At 41.5% G+C, this 18,998-nt stretch overlaps 1 protein-coding gene across 1 annotated transcript in view; it reads right to left on the bottom strand.

Annotated features, from left to right (window-relative positions):
- FRMPD3 (FERM and PDZ domain containing 3) overlaps positions 1-18,607 on the bottom strand; it is a 125,680-nt gene extending 107,073 nt beyond the window's left edge. The window contains exon 1 of the mRNA XM_078147777.1: positions 18,520-18,607. The gene's annotated coding sequence lies outside the window, so the exon portion shown is untranslated. The remainder of the gene's footprint in view (positions 1-18,519) is intronic.
- Between the last annotated feature and the right edge of the window lie 391 nt (positions 18,608-18,998).

Raw genomic sequence — 18,998 nt, 5'->3', positions numbered from 1 at the left:
GGGTAAAGATTATGAATTCTATTTTTTGGAACAAAACTCAACAGAACAGCGTTGGGTTTGAGATGTCTATGCAATATTCAGGCGGAGCTGTCCAGCAGGTAGTAGACATGAGGGCTGGGTATACCGACTTAGGAGTCTTCTTCAAAAAGATGAATGTTGAAATCACGGGAGCAGATGAGGTCACCAAAGGAGAAGGTGTAGAAAGAAAAGAGAAGAAGCCTTGTCCAGGACAGAACCTTGAGGAAAAACCACACTTAGAGGGCAGGGCATAGATGATGATCCAACAGAGACTTAACAATGGTCTGACAGAAGGAGAATCAGGAGAGAAGTAATCTCCAAAGCTGAGGGAGGAGGGAGGATCCAGGAAGAGGGGATGGTCAATAGTGTCAAAGGATACAAAAAAGGGCTGAGATGTAACACTTTTTTTTAAAAAATCACTGAAAGCCTTAGAGAGGACAACTTAGTTTGAGTGATCAAGCTGGAGGCCAGACTACAAGAAGGGGAAAGGGATGGGGGTATGAGGAAGTAGAGGAAATGAGTACTTTTTCTTGGAGTTTGGCTTTGAATGGGAGGAAAAAGATAGGGTAACAGCCTGAAAGGGTAGTGGAGACAAGTGAAGGTTCTCTAAGCATGAAATAAACCTGGACATGTGTGTAGGCAACAGGGAAGGAGCCACAAAGAGATTTGAGATGAACGATGGGAAAGCTCCCAGAGAAGACAAGGCTCTTGGGCCAGAAGGATGAGCTCATTGGAGATGCTCAAGAGTCTAGACAGGAACACCAGTCTAACATTGCCTCGCCTCCCCCACCCCACCCCACTACTTCCCCAACTCCCAGAGGGTGCCTACCACTCTTGCACCTCAGAGAAGATGCTATTGCTGTTGTTCATCCTTTGTTCTCAAAGAGGACCAATGACCTCAGGAGGGTGATGTCTTGACTTGCAAGTGAATTGGATTTAAATGAGGCAGGGCTGTGCAAAGTCACCAGCCTCACTCTCCCCTCCAGAGTCATCAGAGTCCAGTGGTAAGCCATTGGTGATGGCCTCCAGATGCTACACTAGAAAAAAGGCAATTCCTGCTCATGTGCCATTTTTCCTTCTCTTTAGGACAGCCTGGCCTTCTCCAAAGCATGGTTTAAAACTCACTTCCTCTTGGTAGTTTTCTCATTTGACTACAAACTACCTACCTACTCCTCTGCTCAGGAATATACCAGGGGGCAGCTAGGTGGCGCTGCAGTGGATAGAGCACTGGCCCTGGATTCAGGAGGACCTGAGTTCAAATCTGACCTTGGACACACAACACTTACTAGCTGTGTGACCCTGGGCAAGTCAAGCCCCATTGCCTAACCAAAAAAAAAAAAGAGTATATTTCCTGATTTTATAGAGTATCAACAAATTTTAAATTCACATTTTATTTGGTCATATTGATGCATTCTTTAGTCATTTTTTTGTCTGGGGCCTGTTTTCTCAACTAAACTATAAATTCCTCAAGGACAGAGACCATTTTTTCCCCTCTAGCTCATCCTGTGATTTAAGGAGTATCAAAAAGTGCTTAAGTACAAAATGGCCTCCCCTGGGCCACCAAGTCTGAGATCTTCACATTAGTTCCTCCTTCTGGTTAAGGAGGCACTGTCTCCAGAAAATTTCAGTGAAAAATGCAACTGTCTTGGGAAGGTCATATGTCAACTTAGTTGCAGCATTAGTTGAACAGATGAATTGTCACCAAGCAAAAGACAGAGTGAGTGCTGAAGGAATGGGGCTCCTGGACAAGTCTATCTGTATCTAGGTAGGGAGGGAGAATTTGGAAGATACATCTAGATCTGGAACAAAACCTACAAGTCATTGATTTTACAGGAAGAAACTGAGGCCCAGAGTGGGAAAGGGACTCATCCATCACACATAGGATTAGAGATGTAGAGCTGGAAAGGACCTCTGAGGCCAGCTAGTTCAACCACTTCATTTTCCAGAAGGAAACTGAGGCCCAGAACAGAGTTTACTGGGGAGGACTAAGAATACAGAATCCTCACACAGAAGAGACATGCAAAGATGGGCACAGTGAGTTTGGCTAAAATGGAGTCTAAACCTTATAAAAATCAAACTAATTGAAATGATTATGCTTCAAGTAAAGTAGCAGGATATAAAATAAATCCACAAAAATCAGCAGTATTTCTATGCAGAGCTAATACAAAACCAAGACAAAGCAATCATAACAGAAATGTCATTCATTTCTACAAAACTACAAAATTCACAAAATACCTGGTAGTTAACTTATCAAGACACACTGAGGTACTTATATAAATATAACCATTAAACACCTTATATATAAAGGAAGACTTAAATAATTGGATATTCAGACCTCTCATGATCAGGCCATATCAATATAATAAAAATGATCATACAACCTAAATGAACAGAATCAGTGCTGTGCCAATCAAACCACCAAGGGCATATTTTAGAATACTAAGAAGACAGAATAACAAAATTCATTTGGAGGAACAAGTCTAAAATCTCAAGGGAAGTGATGGGGGGAAGGGCGTATCTCATAATATTATGAGATCTCAAACTATAAGGTAATAATTATTTAACATTAGATAGTAATCCAGTGTTTTTGATAAACATAAGAATATAAAGTACTGGGGAAAGAATTGCCTATTCCACAAAACCTACTAAGGAAAATGGAAAGAATATGGCAGAAATTGGGGTCTGACCACCATCTTATACCATATGCCACAATGAACTTCAAAGGGATATGGAATCTTCATATAAAAAGTCACTTCATAAAGAAATTGGAAGAACAAGAAAAAAGTACCTTTCACAGGTATGGTTACATGGAAAGGTTTTAACCAAATAAAACCTAGAGAAGATGACAAAATAGTAGTTTTGATTACATAAAATGTATAAGTTTCTATACAAAAAAAATATAGGACAAACCATTACGCGGAGAAAAAAATTTTTTGTTATCAAATACTACTGATATCCAATATATGGGGAAAAGACATAAATGTGATTTTGCCAATAGGTGAGCGGTCAAAGGACATGAATAGCATTTAAAAGAAGCATTATAGCAAGCAAGCAAACAACAAATCTACTGATAAAAGAACTTCAAATTAAAACAATTCTGCAGTTTTTCCTCATCCCATACAAGTTGGCAAAGATAACCAAAAATAAATTAACACAGTCAGCATTGGAAGGGTGGTGGGAAGACAGGGACAGTAATTACAGCACTGGCTGGGCTGTGAATTGATACAACCAGTCTGGAAAACAATTCAGAATTATATAAAAATAGATACTTAACTGTTCATACTTTTTAATGCAGTAATCATACTGCTGGATTGTATACTTGGAGTATACTTCAAGGAAGTCAGATAGAAAGAAAGGCAGTGGATACACCAAAATTGATAGCAACACTTAAAAGTGCTACAATCAATATATTTTATTTTATGCATATAATTTATCAATATTTATGCCACATTTTAAAGTATTTTTATTAATCTCTTGCTTTTTAAAGCACTGTCCAATTTCCCTCTGTATCATTCCTCCTAGCAGCATTTTCTATTGTAGCAAAGAGCTAAAAACAAAGACGTCTATCGATTGAGGAATGGTTGAACAAATAGTATGACCTTAATGGGTCTAATGGCAACAAGGAATAACAAAGATGAGAAAACTAGAGATATGTAGAAAGGTGTATATAAAGTGATGCACAGTGAGCAGAACCAGGAGAATACCATATACAGAAGGACTTTGAGACGAGATGGTTCCATAGGCCATGGATCCAGTGGTCATCTCCATGCAGAAAACTCCCAAATCTTTATGCATAACCTTCATCTTCCTCCTGAGCCCCACTCCCACATTACAAATTTGGTATTGGACATCTCCACCAGGTGTCCCAGAGGCATCTCAAACTCAACATGTCTAAAATAGAAGTCTTTATCTCTTCCTATAGACACTGTCCTTCCTCCTAACTTCCCTTTTGCTGTTGCTTTTTTCTTCTTCTGATTTTTTCCTTCTTTGTGTACAGCACCAACCAGTGCCTGGAATATAGTAGGCTTGTTTGATGAATGCTGGATCAACTGATTGAAGGCACCACTATCTTGACAGTGACCAGGTTTGGAACCTCAGAATCACTCCAGACTCTCCCTTGTCCTTTGTTTGAGAAGTCTTGTTCATTCTGCTTATGCCACATCTCTGCAATCTGTCCCTTCCCAACTCGACCTCTTACTATCATTTGGTCTTAGAAGGATGAGGACTGAGAAAAGATCATATAACTTAGCAATAAACATTACTGATGACAATGGGGAAAATAAAACAGTATTGAGACAATGAAAATAATGGAGGACCAAGAGAAGACAACTGTTACCTTGTTCTCTTTTTTATCTTCCAAGTAAAATTATCTTAGGACTGGAAAGGACAGAGCTTAAGTGGCTAATAGGAAGATGACACCCAAAGTAAGTAAGGAGATATTAAGTGAGGACCTAGCTGCCTTTGAGCTTCAAACCACCTGGCCAAATGAACTATATCATTGGATATGGAGAACAAGAAAATAATCAATGATTGGGAAAAGTCAAACATGCCCATTTTCCAAAAAAGGTACAGAATAACATCTGCAAACAATGGGCCTCCTTAGCATGAATTAATGTATGAGATAGGAAGGAAATAAGCATTTATTAAGCACCTTCTACACACTTTACAAATATTATGTCATTTGTTTCTAACAACAACCCTGGAAGGGAAGTGTTATTATTATCCCCATTTTACAGATAAAGAAACTGAGGAGGTTTAAGTGACTTGCCCTGGGTCATATAGCTAGGAAGTGTCTGAGGACAGACTTGGACTCAAGTCTTCCTATCTAATTTTACATTAAAAAAAATATATACACACACACATACACATACATATATATGTATGTATATGTACATTTATGTAGTATATGTGTCCAACAATAGGGGAATACTTAAATTGTGATTCATATTGTAATACTACAATAGAATTAAGAACAAACAGGAAGAATTCAAAGAAATCCAGAAAGTTTTTAATGAAATCATGTAAATGGAAAAAAGCAGAATTAGAAGAATGGAAGAATTACATGGTGAGGAAAAACAATTAGGAATGAATGAACAAAGAATCTTGTTGGGAACTTTGAGACAGAGACTTGTACTCTATGCAAGGCTTCTGTTGTTTGCACTTCTAGTCAATGCTAAGTTTCTGATAAAAATTTTAAATTCTCTAAAAAAAAGTGGTTCATATAAAGCACCAGAAAGGCATCATCAAAAATAGGTCATAGCAGACTGCTCTTATTTCCTTTTATGATGAGATGACTAAACTGAGAGGTCAGGTTATGCTGTAGATAGAGTTAACCAAGATTTTAGCAAAGCAGTTGACAAATTCTCTCTCATACTCTTATTTTGTGGACAAAATTCAACTTGAGTCTAGCCCACAAATTGGATGGGTTTGGACCTTGCTTACCAGCTGGCCTGAAAGAGTAGCCCAGTAGCATTTCTATGTGAAATTGGGAGGGGGTCTCCAGCGGCATGGTTCAGGGATCTGCTGGACTTTTGGTGTTTAATATTTTTTATCGGTGACTTTGCCTAGGTGTAATACAGTAACGTAAAGGATTTTTTTTCAGTTTTCCTTGGCAGGGAGAATGATATTTGGGCTGAGGAGGACAGAACTAAAATGGCCAACAGGCAGTAGAACCAGCACAATCAAGCAACTAACAGATAAGTGTGAGGAATACAAAGAAAATCTGGAAAGACCTTTATGAAATACAAAGTGGGGGGAAAAAGCAAACCCAGGAGAACTGAGTAAACACTAACTAGAAGAAATAAGAATGAATGTGAATGGGCAAATAAAGGATCCAGATAAGGACTGAGAGAGAGTGCCTGGAAAAAATGATGATATTTTTTCAATGTCGAAAATTATTTAAATGTAAATGATTACTAAACAAATTCAATGTTAAGTTTTTAATAAAATATTTAGCTTAAAAAAAAAAAGACGGTAAGACACAGCTAGCAGCAATCCTCCTTAAAAAGACCCAGGATCTTAGTGGCCTTCGGAAAGCTCCATGAGCCAACAGTGTGAAGTGGCAGCTCAGAAGCTGAGAGGCATCATGCCCAAGGACTAGGAGGTGATAGCCCTGCTGTGGTCAAACTACGTATCTAAAATATTGTGCTCAGTTCAATTCTGGACATCACATTTTAGTTAGGACACTGATTAAATGTCATGTTTAGAGCAGGGTAACCAGGAGAGTTAAGGGCCCTGAGTATAAGCCATATAAGGATTGGATGAAGGAACTGAGAATGTTTAATCTGGAGAAGACCTGGGATGGGGGAGAGGGAGCAGATGTGATGGACTGTCATGGGGATGAAGGACTGGATTTGTTCTGACTGACCCCCGGACAGGACTAGTAATGACAAGTGAAAGTTGCAAAACCTCAAATTTAGGTGTGATGGCAGGAAAAATGGGGTGCCTTGGGAGGTGGTCAGTTTGTTCAAGTTTGGGTTGGATCACATGGCCTGAGGTCCCTTCTAGGTCTGAGGTTCTCTAATTCTGATTCTTGGATTCCAAAATGTCCCACAGGCAGGTGGCAAGATGTGGCTTGGGTGAGAAGTCAATCCAGCCTTACCATTCTTAACAATGACCCCAAATTAATTTCACATCAAGTGTGACAAATTGTGCATTATTCTAGGCAGAGAAATGTCTTGAAGACTGGAGATAAGACAAGCAGCCCCAACATCCAATTTCAATTTGGACTCTGCAGGTGACAGATGCCAAACTGCCAAACTGTGTGGCCATGACAGACCAGTTGTGGGACTGTTTCAGGCTCTCCCTCATTCGTCTGTATGTCAAGAGGAGCTTTTCTGACAAATGAGAAAGAAGCTGGTTTGACTGTAAGGAGGGGAATACATAACAGGGCCTACTGATTGAACAGTAGCTGCATTCTCAACAATGTGGCTGGCCCTCAGCTAGGCCCAGGGAAGGGCAAATTCAAAGACCCAGGAAGGGAAAGCCAGAGCCTTAATTTCTTCAGTGGGCCTTATCTTTTCCAATTATCAAATGGGGACAGAATCTTGAGCTGTCTTTGGCTGGACTGGAATGAAGAAAGGCCCAGATTAAAAAGGGATTGAGTTAGTGGCTAAAAAGGCCACAGCAATCATTAGCAATTAACAGGGTGCTGATAACTAAGTCTTCAAATTGATATAAGAATAGAGCATCACAGGAGAAATAGTAGTGATGGAATGGTATAATAAAGAACAAAATGAAGGCTCAATTCCTAACTTTGCTTGTTTTCTCTAGGTTGGAACAGACCAAACCAAAATGGCCAATAAGGAGACAATGTCCAACCAGTAATGGAATTTTCACTATGGCTACTTGGTGGCAGTGTTGGGGGGAAAGCAAAAATGGTGGAATTGGATGGTGATCTGGCTTCAAGTCTCATCTCAGACATTTACTAGCTTGTGTGAACATGGGCAAATCACTTGGGAATACCTCTCTGAATCTGTTTCCTCATCTATAAAATGGAGAAAGTATTTTGTAAACCTTAAAGCATTATATAAATATGATTTATCATTATTATTGTTGTTGTTGTTATGGATAGTAGCCATTGATCATTATCATTACTGTTAAGGATAGCAGTCACCTTTATCAGTGGGATACCCTGAGTATTCTACCCTACCCTCTAGGTAAATTAGTGACTTTCATTTCAATAGAATTTCCAAGGAATGGTCCAAAGTCACTCATATTTGTTCTACTGACCCACAAAATAAGGTTTTCTTGTTCTGTCTCTCTCTCTGTGTCTCTGTCTGAGGTAGAAGTGTGAGACCAAGTAATAGAGAACCAAAATGGGAATCCCACATGTGTGACTACTCACCAATGGGCCCACAGAGAAGGAATGGCACATTACCCCCTGAAGGTTCTTCCAAAGCCCATCTCCTTCCTTCCCCTGGAGCCTCATCAAGCTCTGAGTTCTAAACCTCGAATGCTTTTTTCTTTAGTGAAACTTCTTTAAATCATCTGCTGAAACCTCAAACTCAAAATATGTAAAATGAAATTTGTCAACTTCTCCCACAAACACATACAGAACAAAGATCCTCTTATAAGAAAGTGCGAACTTCTTCCATACAGGTTGTCTTTAAATATATCCATATATTTCATTAAACTGAATGAGGTCGTAAGAAAATGGCTATTTTTATATTTTTTGCATCTGTTTTCTTCTGTGCATTCAAAAAAAATCTTCTAGTGATACTCTTTAATTTTTTGAGGTTAACACTATCCACTTACCTCTCAATGCCTTTCTCATGCACCAATTTTACATATGATAATTATCCCAATTGGTGTCTGATTCTTGTACTCAACTGTAAAGCCCCATGAGGGGCTAGCTAGCTCTGCATCTCCCCCAGTTACACAAAGTTGGCACACTTAATGTTAAGAATGTAAACTCTTCAAACCTTCTTTCTGTTTGCGTTCCCAGTGCCCAGTAGAGTGTCTGACACATGTTGAATACTTAACTGACCAATTACTCCACGGGGGCTGTGTGGTGTTGCCTGGTCCTTAGCAAACCATAAGAACAGTGGTCCCACAGTCTTCTTTTATGCACAGAGGTGATGCTTCAAGAAATACTGGCTGCCTGTTAACAGATATGTGTTATCTCATGCAGCCAATCAAATGGGCCATTTATTTCCAAAGCATCTATTAAGCATTCAACTCTGTACTAGAACCCATAGGGGAGAGTGAGAAGCAGAGACTGGGGGCCCTGTCCTCCAGGAATTTAGAGTCTAGGTCAGAAGACAAAGCGTAAACAAGTGCAAAGTGAAACAACAGACAAGATTTAAATAACAGCTCGAGACAATAGGAGACGTGTCAGAAAAGAAAGTACATGATGAATTGCCCAGTGAATGGTGGAGACAATAATTGTTGTAGGAATTCAGAGCAGGCAGAGATTATTTAAGCCTGGTGTGGTCAGGGAAGGTTTCATAGAGGTGGGAGTGTGGGGTCTCAGGCTGTAAGAATGAGTAGGATTTAGATAGACAGAGAGGTACACAGGAAGGAAGGCTAACAGGACAGCAGAAACCAAGATGTAGGAAAGGGCAAAGCATCTTCTACAGACAGCAGGTAGAACAAAAGGCTATCAGGCTAGCCTGGTACCCTAACCACTTCACCATACCACTTTTTATTTAAAATAGCTCAAGTTTTTGAGCACGGGTAACTAACAGGGAGGATGGTGGTGCCATCTACAGAAATGGGGACATCAGAAGGAAAGCTAGTTTGGGGGAGAATTTTATATATTTATTTTTAGATATTTTGAGTTTGAGGATTTAGTAGATGATTGGAAATGAACTAGGGTTCAGCAAAGAGGCCAATTTGATCCATTTCAGCCTATGTTTATTAATAAGTGTCTACTCTGTACCAAGCACTGTAATAGACACTAGGGATACAATGATAAAAAAAAAAATCCTAGCCCTCTATGGGAGGGGGCGAGGAGGGAAGAGGAAGATTCAAGATGTACACAAGTGAGCAAAAGCTAATACAAAATGATTAATATACAATGATATTTTTTGACAAGGTAATTGGAGTTAAGTGACTTGCCCAGGGTCACACAGCTAATAAGTGTCAAGTGTCTGGTCTGAGGTCACATTTGAATTCAGGTCCTCCTGACTCTAGGGCCAGTGCTCTATCCATTGTGCCACCTAGCTGCCCCAATATACAATGATTTCTAAAGGGAAAAAGTGCTAATAACTGGGTGGGTAGAGTCATAGAAGCCTTGGGTAAAAGGAGGCACCTACATTGTGCTATGAGATTCTATGAAGTAGAGGGGAGGAGTAAGTGAATTCCAGACATGGGGAACTTCTTGGGCAAAGGTACACGAAGGAGATGGAATATCTTGTATAGTGATGGGGAATAACATGACATCAGAATAAAAAATAAGGAAGGAGATAGATTGTTGAGGTCTTTATTTTATCCTAGAGACCTTAGGGAGACATGGAAGATTTTTCAGTCGGAAGAGTGCCATGGACAGGTCTCTATTTTAGGAATATCATTTCAGTAGCTCCATCAATTGGGAATTCTCTGCATACAGATGGAATTTGAAGCCATGAGACCAAATGAGATCTTGGAGGTAGAGAAGGTAGAGGAATAAACAGATGAGAGAAGTGACCCTCCAGTAACACCCACATTTGAAGAGCAGAAGGAAAAAGTTAGAGAAGGATTAGTCATAGAAGTAGGAGGGCAACTAATATCCTCTAAACTAAAGGGAAGGAAATTTCAAAAGAAAAGAACGCTTTGAAATCAGGCTTAAGTAAATACAAATAGGCAATATTAAGAGATAAACAGGAAAAGTATATTCAAAGAAACCATATATGGATAATGAACCAAAAGACATAATGAAACCATAGCTAATGAACTAAAAACTTACCTGGGCCACCTGGCTCAGCATCTAAAATCATAAAGGAGAAGTTAAATAAATTGCAAAAAGACAACAATATAATTGTAAAAGATTTGAGAGGTGGAAAAAATCTAAAGGGAAGACAAACAAATACCAAACTGAACCAACTGTTAAAGTCAGATAGGAAACTCTTATGGAATCTTTTGAATGAGAAAAATTTTAAATATACATATTTTCCAGCACATGGTACCCTTTACAAAAACAAACCACTGGCACAGATAAAATTGTAAATGTAAAAAAAACAGAAGTAATAAATACATTTTTATAGACATAATGCAATAGAAAATTATAATACTGAAAACTCAAAACTAGAAAAATTATAATACTGGAAAAGACATTTGAATAACAAGCAGGAAATAATAAGATACATGAAAGATGATAATGATAAAACTAAAATTGTACATTTCTGATATACTTAATAATAAAATAATAAATAAAAATAAAATAATAAAATAAAAGAGGAAAAATCATCTATGAGAACACAGTTTTAACAAAATTGGGATGATTAATGAACTGAATGTGTAATTTCAAAAATTAGAAAAAAAACAAACTCAAAATAAGAACTACAGGGAAATATTTACATTAGAGGTGAAATAGATAAATTGGAAACCCAAATGGCTATAGAACTGATAAAACTAAAAGCTGGTTCTAACTGAAAAAAATTAACTGAAAAAATAAACCTTTAACCTAAGAACAGTAAATTACCAAAATTAAAATGTACAGTATGAAATCACACAAAAAATCAGAAGCTAACATACACAATTAGATGCCAACAAACCTGAGAATTTATAAAAAAGAATACCAACGAAAATTTTAAATATCCAGAATAACAAGCCACAAAAAAGAGATCTAATTTCAGAAAAATTAATTGAACTAGCCATAATATCGATTCAAAAATGTTAAATAAAATCTTGGCAAAAAGATTGCAGCAATATATCCAAAAAATCATTCATTAGTATCAAGTTGGATTTATACCAAGGATGCAAGGATGGTTCAACATTGGGAAAACAATTAATATAATTTATCATATCAAAAACAAAACTTCATGATTACATAACCACGTGATTATATCAGTAGATTCAGAAAGGGCCTATCAAACTACAACGTCCATCTATACTAAAACATTCAACAAAGCATAGACTTGAAGAGATTTTTAACAATAAAAAGAATATATCTAAAACCAAATACTAATATTATATGCAATTGGGAAATACTAGAAGCTCCCATTATATACAATGGGAGAAAATCAAATCCCCTGCTAATATCTGACCAAGTTCTAGAAATGTTAGAGATAGCAACAGACATAAACACAGGTAAAAGAGACAAAGCTATCTCTATTTTTGGACAGTATGATGGTTAATGCAGAAAACCCCAGAGAGTCAGCAAAGAAACTAAGATAAATATCTTCAGTAAGGTAGGGGATTACAAAATAAACCCACAAAAAATCAGTAGCATTTCCATATTTCTACACAACAATAACAAAATCCAGTTAGATAACTATAAAATGCATAAAAATACCTGAAGTCAATCTACCAAGGCATAATCAAGACCTTGTAGTTACAACTGTAAAACACTTTTAAAAGAAATAATGACTTAAATAACTGGGGAGAGAGTCAGTGCTCATGGCTGGGTTGCACCAATAAAAATGATACTACCGAAATTAATTTACAAATTTAGTGCTATACCCATCAGATTAACAAGAAGATACTTTATAGAGATAAATAAAAACCACAAAATTCATTGGGAGAGACATTAAGGTTTAGAATTTCATCAGAAATAATGAAAAAAGATAAAAGAAGAATTTTGAGATCTTATCTCACCAAAACTATCAGCAGATTAGACTAAATTAGACTGAACTTAACCCAGTGTTCAATAAATCAGGGAATGTAAAATACTTAGCGGGAAACTCCCTATTTGACAAGAACTACTGGGAAAACTGGAAAGAGATTTACCAGAAATTAGATTTATTTAATTGATGAAGCATGCACTTTGTGCGCAGCACTATGCCCAATTTAACCAGTATCGTATATCATGTATCACCACAAACTCAAAATGAATAAATGCATGTCCTGAATATGAAATATCACCACACACACACACACACACACACTCAGAAGAGAGCCAGATCAGGTAGGTTCACAGCTGCAGTGAAGAGAATTCTTAGCCAAGTAAGGGATAGAAGCCATAATAAAAAACAAAATAGTTTATTTTAATTATATAAAATTGAAAGAGTTTTGCACTAACAAAATCAACAAAACTAGCATAAAAAGGTAGAATCAATTTGGAAAAAATATTGTACCAAATCTCTGATAAGAATCTGATATTTAATATATATGGGGAACTAATACAAATATATAACACCCAAAGCTAGTCCCCAGTGGATAAGTGGTCAAAGAATAGGAAGAAAGAGTTCTCAAACGAACTGCAAACTATTAACCATGGGAAAGAATTCTCCTAGTCACTCATAAGAGAAACAGACATCAAAACAACTAGGCAGTTTCACCTCACACTCAGCAAATTTGCCATCTTGGCAACTGTCTAAGTTGGTAGGGCTATGGAAAGCCAAGCACATCAATACCCTGTTAGTGGAGCCATGAATTGGTCCAAACATTCTGGAAAGCTAATAATATAGAATTACACTAAGAATGTGACCAAAACATTCATGCTCTTTGACCCAGAGACTCTACCACTGGGCATATGCCCTTAGGAGATCAAGGATAGAAAAAGGCCCCACATACATCCAAATATTCATAGCAGCCATTTTTTGGTAGCAGAGAATGGGAAACAAAGCCCACTGCCAGGATGATGGCTCAACACATCTTGGCATATGAATGTTATGGAATATTACTATGCCATAAAAATTATAAATATGAAAATCAGAGGGAGGTATAGGAAGACATATACGGCTGCAAAATGAAATGAGGAGAACCAATAAAACAATATACACGTCCACAACAATGTAAACGGAACCGACAACCAAAGTCAGAACTGAATGCCATGTAATTACAAAGACCAAGGCTTAGAATCAAAAGAGATAAGAGAACCAATCCATCAGCAAGCACATATTAAGCACCTATGGAGGTGGAATGCAACATATACTGTCTGACTTCTCAAGGATTGCTTGCTGAATGGGAGAGGGGAGAGAGATACTGGGAAAAGAAGGTTATTTAAAAATAAGAAATCAATAAATCATTTTAATATCAAGAGATAGAATGCTAGACATCAACACAGAAAGAGCAAGGGAATAAGCATTTATTAAAGAGCTTACTATGTGCTGAGCACATTTGCTTTACAAATATTAGCCCAGGTTGACTTCAAGGCTCTGTCAATGGCTAGCTATGTGATTATGGGCAAGTCATTTTACCACCCTAACTCTCAGCTTCCTCATCTGGAAAACAAGAATAATACATACACTACTCATCCCAGTGTTTTAATAAGATTTCATAAATGACAACTATTAAATGTTCAAGTGGATGTGGTCAATTCAGCAGACCACTGAATTCTTTAGGTATTTTCTTAGAGTGAAGCAAAGTGTTGTCCTGTACTTGATACAACTGTTACCCCCATCTTTGGGGGCCTAGACATGAGCTGTGGACCCCATAAACCATATCCGTGGAGGCCCAGATGAGAATCTTGGGAGATTTTCCCAGAGGAGTCTCTGGGTGGGGGCAATGAGCCAAAGAGATATTGATCCTTTCAGGCTGCTCTCACACACAGACTGGGCTACAGTACCTCACCACAGGTATCTTGGACAGTGATCTTCCCTCTACAGTAGCATAATGAAAAGAATAGAGGCTTTGGAGTTAAGAAATCTGGGTTTAAATCCTACCTGGGTTTAAATCTCAGGCAAGTCACTCCCCCTCCCTGGGTCTCAGTTTCTTCCTTTGTATAAAAAAGAGGGGGTTGGACCTAATGGCTTCTGAGGCCTCTCCTGGCTCTAATCTCCCATCCTATGAATCTTTTCTTCCAACTATGTGTCTGTCCTTATCTGTTTCTTCCATGCTGTGTTCCCAATAGAATATAAGCTCCTTCAGGACAGGGACTCTTTTCTGTTTTTCTTGGCATAACACCCAGCTGTACACAAAGTAGATGTTTAATAAATACTTGGATTGATTGAGGAGTGAACACTTCTTGCACATGTGAGACTTGAATCCACTTGTCTTCCCTTCCCAGGTGCGCAATGAATGTGATGTGCCTCCCCCTTCCCCTAACCCCAAGCAGTGGAAATGAAGAGATACCCTTCTTGCCATCAGCAACATCTTCACTCATGGCACTGTAGCAGCTGCTAGAGACCTGGCAGAATAAAGAAGGTACAGTACCCTGCCTCCTTGGAGCCAGGACCTGAGATGCCAGGCACCTTCCAGAGCCACACACATATGAAGGGTACTTTATGGCTAACTGCAGCCATGTGCCAGACAGCTGCCGGGGTACCCTAGAGATGACATGGTCTTACAAAGAGCAGCACACATGCACACACACACACACATGCCAGCTTTGATTACATCTCCACCCAACTCAGGATCTTGCAATGGCTCCCAAATGCCTTACAACAAATTAAATTAAAACTCAATTGAGTTCCAAGGCCCTTCATTCACAATGGCAGTCCCCTCTCCACCCACACACATACAGCCCTAGTACTACCCAACAATATTTGGAATACGATGAGGATCTCCTCCCAAGCATCTTAGAGCAGAAGTTCTTGATATATCAGTGAGACTTAGTGGAATGAAACCCACAACAGGAATTTGGCTTTGGAAAGATAATACCTCATTCAAAAGAAAAAGGATAGGGAAAGGGCTCATGAGAGAAGCTAGGTGGCTCAATGGATTGAGCACTGGCAATGGAATTAGGAACTCTTCCTGAGTTCAGATCTGGCCTCTGACACTTCCTAGCTGTGTGACCCTGGGCAAGTCACTTTACCCTGTTTGCCTCAGTTTCCTCCTCTGTAAAATGATCTGGAGAAGGAAATGGCAAACCACTTCAGCATCTTGGCCAAGAAAACCTCAAATGGGGTCATGAAGAGTTGGAAACGACTCAACAACAACAAAAGGGGTACGAGGTTGCCTTATGGCAAGAAGAGAGACTAAGGTGAAGAAATCAACAATTAGAGGAAGGAAACATAGTAAAGGAGGAAGAAACCAAAGCAATATTCTGTCCTAAGAGTACACTACAGACCACCTGGTCAGAAAGAGGAAAAACATTAGTTCAGGAAGCAAATACTAAGCCTAGCAGAATCATCAGCTTGAAACATCTGCAGTGGAGTGTGCAATGATGTGTGTATTTGGTCCTGTGTTGTTTAACATTTTAATCAATGACTCGGTTAACTCCGTAAATACTCGTCAAATATTCAGATGACACAAATTTGGTAGGGAGAGCTAACACAACGGATGAGTCAGGATCCTGAAAGATCTTGACGTTGGGCTGAATCAAACAGGACGTGATTTAATATTGATGTATGTCAAGTCTTCCACTTGGGTTCAAAAAATCAATTTCACCAAACATAATATGGGAGAGACATGGTTGGACAAGAATTTGGAAAAGATATAGGGATTTCATGGCAATACAAGGCTCAATACAAGTCCAAAATGTGATATACACTGGCTAAAAAAAAAAACCACTAATGGGTTCTTACATTTTAATAGAAGAACTTCCAGGAAGAAAGAGAATAGAACCTTTGTGTTTTGCCTGATCAGAATGCACCTATAGTAGTATTGTGATTAATTCTGGGCTACAGTTTAGAAAAGACATTGATAAACTGGAGTGTCCAGAAGGACAAACAAGATGAGATTAATTGAAGGAAGTGGGATGTTTAATCTCAAGAAGGGAAGGCTGGGGGAGGAGCAGAGGATTAAACTTAACTGTTTGGCCTCAGTGGGTAGAATCAGGAGCAATGGGTAGGAGTTGCAAAGAGGTAAATTTGACGATTTCAGGAAACGCTTACAAGGAAGAGCTATCCAAAAGTGTAATGGGCTGCCTGGGGAGGTAGACCTACTGGGCATGATGTAATGGGAATTCGAGGTGGTGGTGGTGGGGCGTATGGGGTTAAACTGAACTAGTTGGACACCAATAATTCTGAAATTCTGTGCTTTTGTGTGAAACCTAGTGAGTGCTGGCCTTGGAGGCAGGAAGACATGGATTCAAATCCTGCCTTTGACACTGACCATGGATAAGTCTCTTAACCTCCCTGGGCCTCTACAAAATGACAAGTTTGGACTACATGGCCCCAAAGTCCGTCCCTTCCAGCCCCAAATATTTGATTCAGATCGATTCCTCCAGATCAGTTAGCAGTGAGTTCTGGGGGTGGGGGGAGGGCACCTTCACCCAGGGGTCTCCAAAATGAAGAAGGATTAGAGATTAGAGATTCAGAATTCCAGAATTAGACATAGATTGCCAGACATGGCTAATGTATTCATTTGTCTTGCTTGACAATACATACATATTTGTTACAAGGGAAGATGTCTATTTGGACTGTGGGTTAGTTGGCCATGCTGGATGCCCCTCAAAAAGCATCAATAAAACACTAATTTTTTTAAAGAGCCCATCTCTGGATGGCTGAACTGCATCCGCATCTCTTGGCCCAGACTCATCCATGTCATTTACTCTCCCCCCCCCCTTCCCCGAGGGCTCCTAGCTATTGGGGCTTTGCAATCAGGTGGGCAGAGAGCCCGAACTGCATTCTCCAAGGGGCCCTGGCACCCGGGGTAGTTCCTTCTGCAGCACTGGGTTAGAGAATAACCCCACCTCCAGGCAAGGAGAAAAACCCTGTAGGGCACTCAGGAAAAGGGAGGGGGCAGACGAGGGGGGAGGGGGAAGAGGAGAGAGTCTGACAGAAATGAGAGCATTCACCGCAGCCATGAAAGCTTTGATGGTAGCTGCAAGGGTCAAAGGTGACGGCTGCAACCAGGGAGAGAGGCTGGACAGTTTGGCCCCGCAAAGATTTCAGTGACAGTCGATGGCGCGCAGGATGCACTGGCCGCTGGGGCGTGTGGAGACATGGCTACAAGTGTTGGGAACGCCCGTCTCACTGCCCGACAGCTGCGTCGCAGTCTACACCTACTTGGGGATGTTAGTTGTACGGACCTGGGTGCCTCCATTTTTATGGCCAAGCAGGGCAGGTGCTGTATCTGCAGTAATATGCACCTGTCATCATACCCCAACCCCCTTCCCCCTTTAAACAAACAGAGTCCAAGCATCATTGATATGGGCGCGCAGCAGCCCGTATGTATGTATGTGGGTAGGTGCTTTTTTTTGGGGGGGGCACTTCTGGCTCGGAGTGTATTACTTGGGCTTTGCAATACAGGATAGCACTCCTTGCGATCTAAGTAATGTGCTACACGGTGGTAGGGGTTGTATTGCGAACGCTGCCCCAGAAGTCATGCACATGTTTAGACGATGGTTTGTAGCCCGCCGAAGGTTGCATGTTTTCGACACAACCCAGTTCAAGTTGCCCCCCATCCCACTGAGTCAGTCTCTCTCTCTCTCTCTCTCTGTGTGTGTGTGTGTCTCTCTCTCTCTTCCTCTCTCTCTTTCTCTCTGTCTCCAGCCTGTGCACCCGGCTCCTTGCAAGCGAGACGCGCACGCATTCAGAAGCTGCATAACGACCGCGCTTCCCGCCCCCCACCCCCACCCCCCTGGGGCCGACTGCTAGCCGCCTAAGAATCCCTCGGCGCGCGCCCGCCCGTCCAGGGAGACCCAGAGGAAACGAGGCTCTGGCACACACGGCCCAAAAGCCCAGGGGGAGAAGCTGTGCGCACCCCGCGACCCCCACCCCTCAGTGCCTGGTGCCCCCATGCCCCTCATCTCCTGGCCCACCCGCCAGCTGGCCGTCGGTCCCCTAGAGCGCGCAGGAGCGGCGGCTGAATGCAGCCTCGGGCAGGAAGCCCTGTGCGCCCCCCACACCCTAGCAGTCTGTCCTCAGGAGCCCCCCTCCGACTCCTCCCTCAATCGGGGAGCCGCGCGGGTCCTACAAGGGTAGCCCCAGGGAGGGGGCGCGTGTAGCGCAGAGCCGAGCCCTGCCGCGCCTGGTAGCGCCGGGCCTTGGCCTTCGTCCTGGACCCGCCGCGCCGCGCCGCGCCTCCACTTACCGTCTCCGAGGTCTTCCCTCCTCCTCTTCTTCCTCCTCCGTCCTCCGCGGCGGCGGCGGCGGCGGCGGCGGCAGGCGGCGGCGGCGGCAGCGGCGGCGGCGGCGGCAGCGGCAGCGGCCCGAGCGAGCTAGCTGCGGTCCCGGCACGAGGCCGCCATGGCCCGGGGCTTCAGTGGCGGCGGGCGCCGGGGGCTGCTGGCCCGGGACGCTCGGGGCTCGGGCGCGGATGGCGGGCTGCGAGCAAGGAGGCAGAGGCGCGCGCGGGCTGCTCGGCCGGACTCCATGGCTGCGTGGCGGCGGGTTTCACCATCGCGCCGGTTGCGAGGAGTGCGGCGGCTGGCGGGGAGGCAGCCGGACGGCGACGGCGGGGGCGAAGGAGGAAAGGGGCGGGGGAAGGGGGAAGGGGGAAGGGGAAGGGGGGGGAGGAGGAGGGAGGAAAAAAGGAGGCAAGAGTCGGGGAGCCTTGCCCAAGGCTTCTTA

This window comes from Phascolarctos cinereus, unplaced genomic scaffold (genome assembly GCF_003287225.1).
Source record: "Phascolarctos cinereus isolate Bilbo 61053 unplaced genomic scaffold, phaCin_HiC Scaffold_8;HRSCAF=390, whole genome shotgun sequence".
In the NCBI taxonomy this organism is placed as follows: Eukaryota; Metazoa; Chordata; class Mammalia; order Diprotodontia; family Phascolarctidae; genus Phascolarctos; species Phascolarctos cinereus.
Note: the sequence above shows the minus strand (reverse complement) of the source record. Positions and strands in the feature narration are given on the sequence as shown.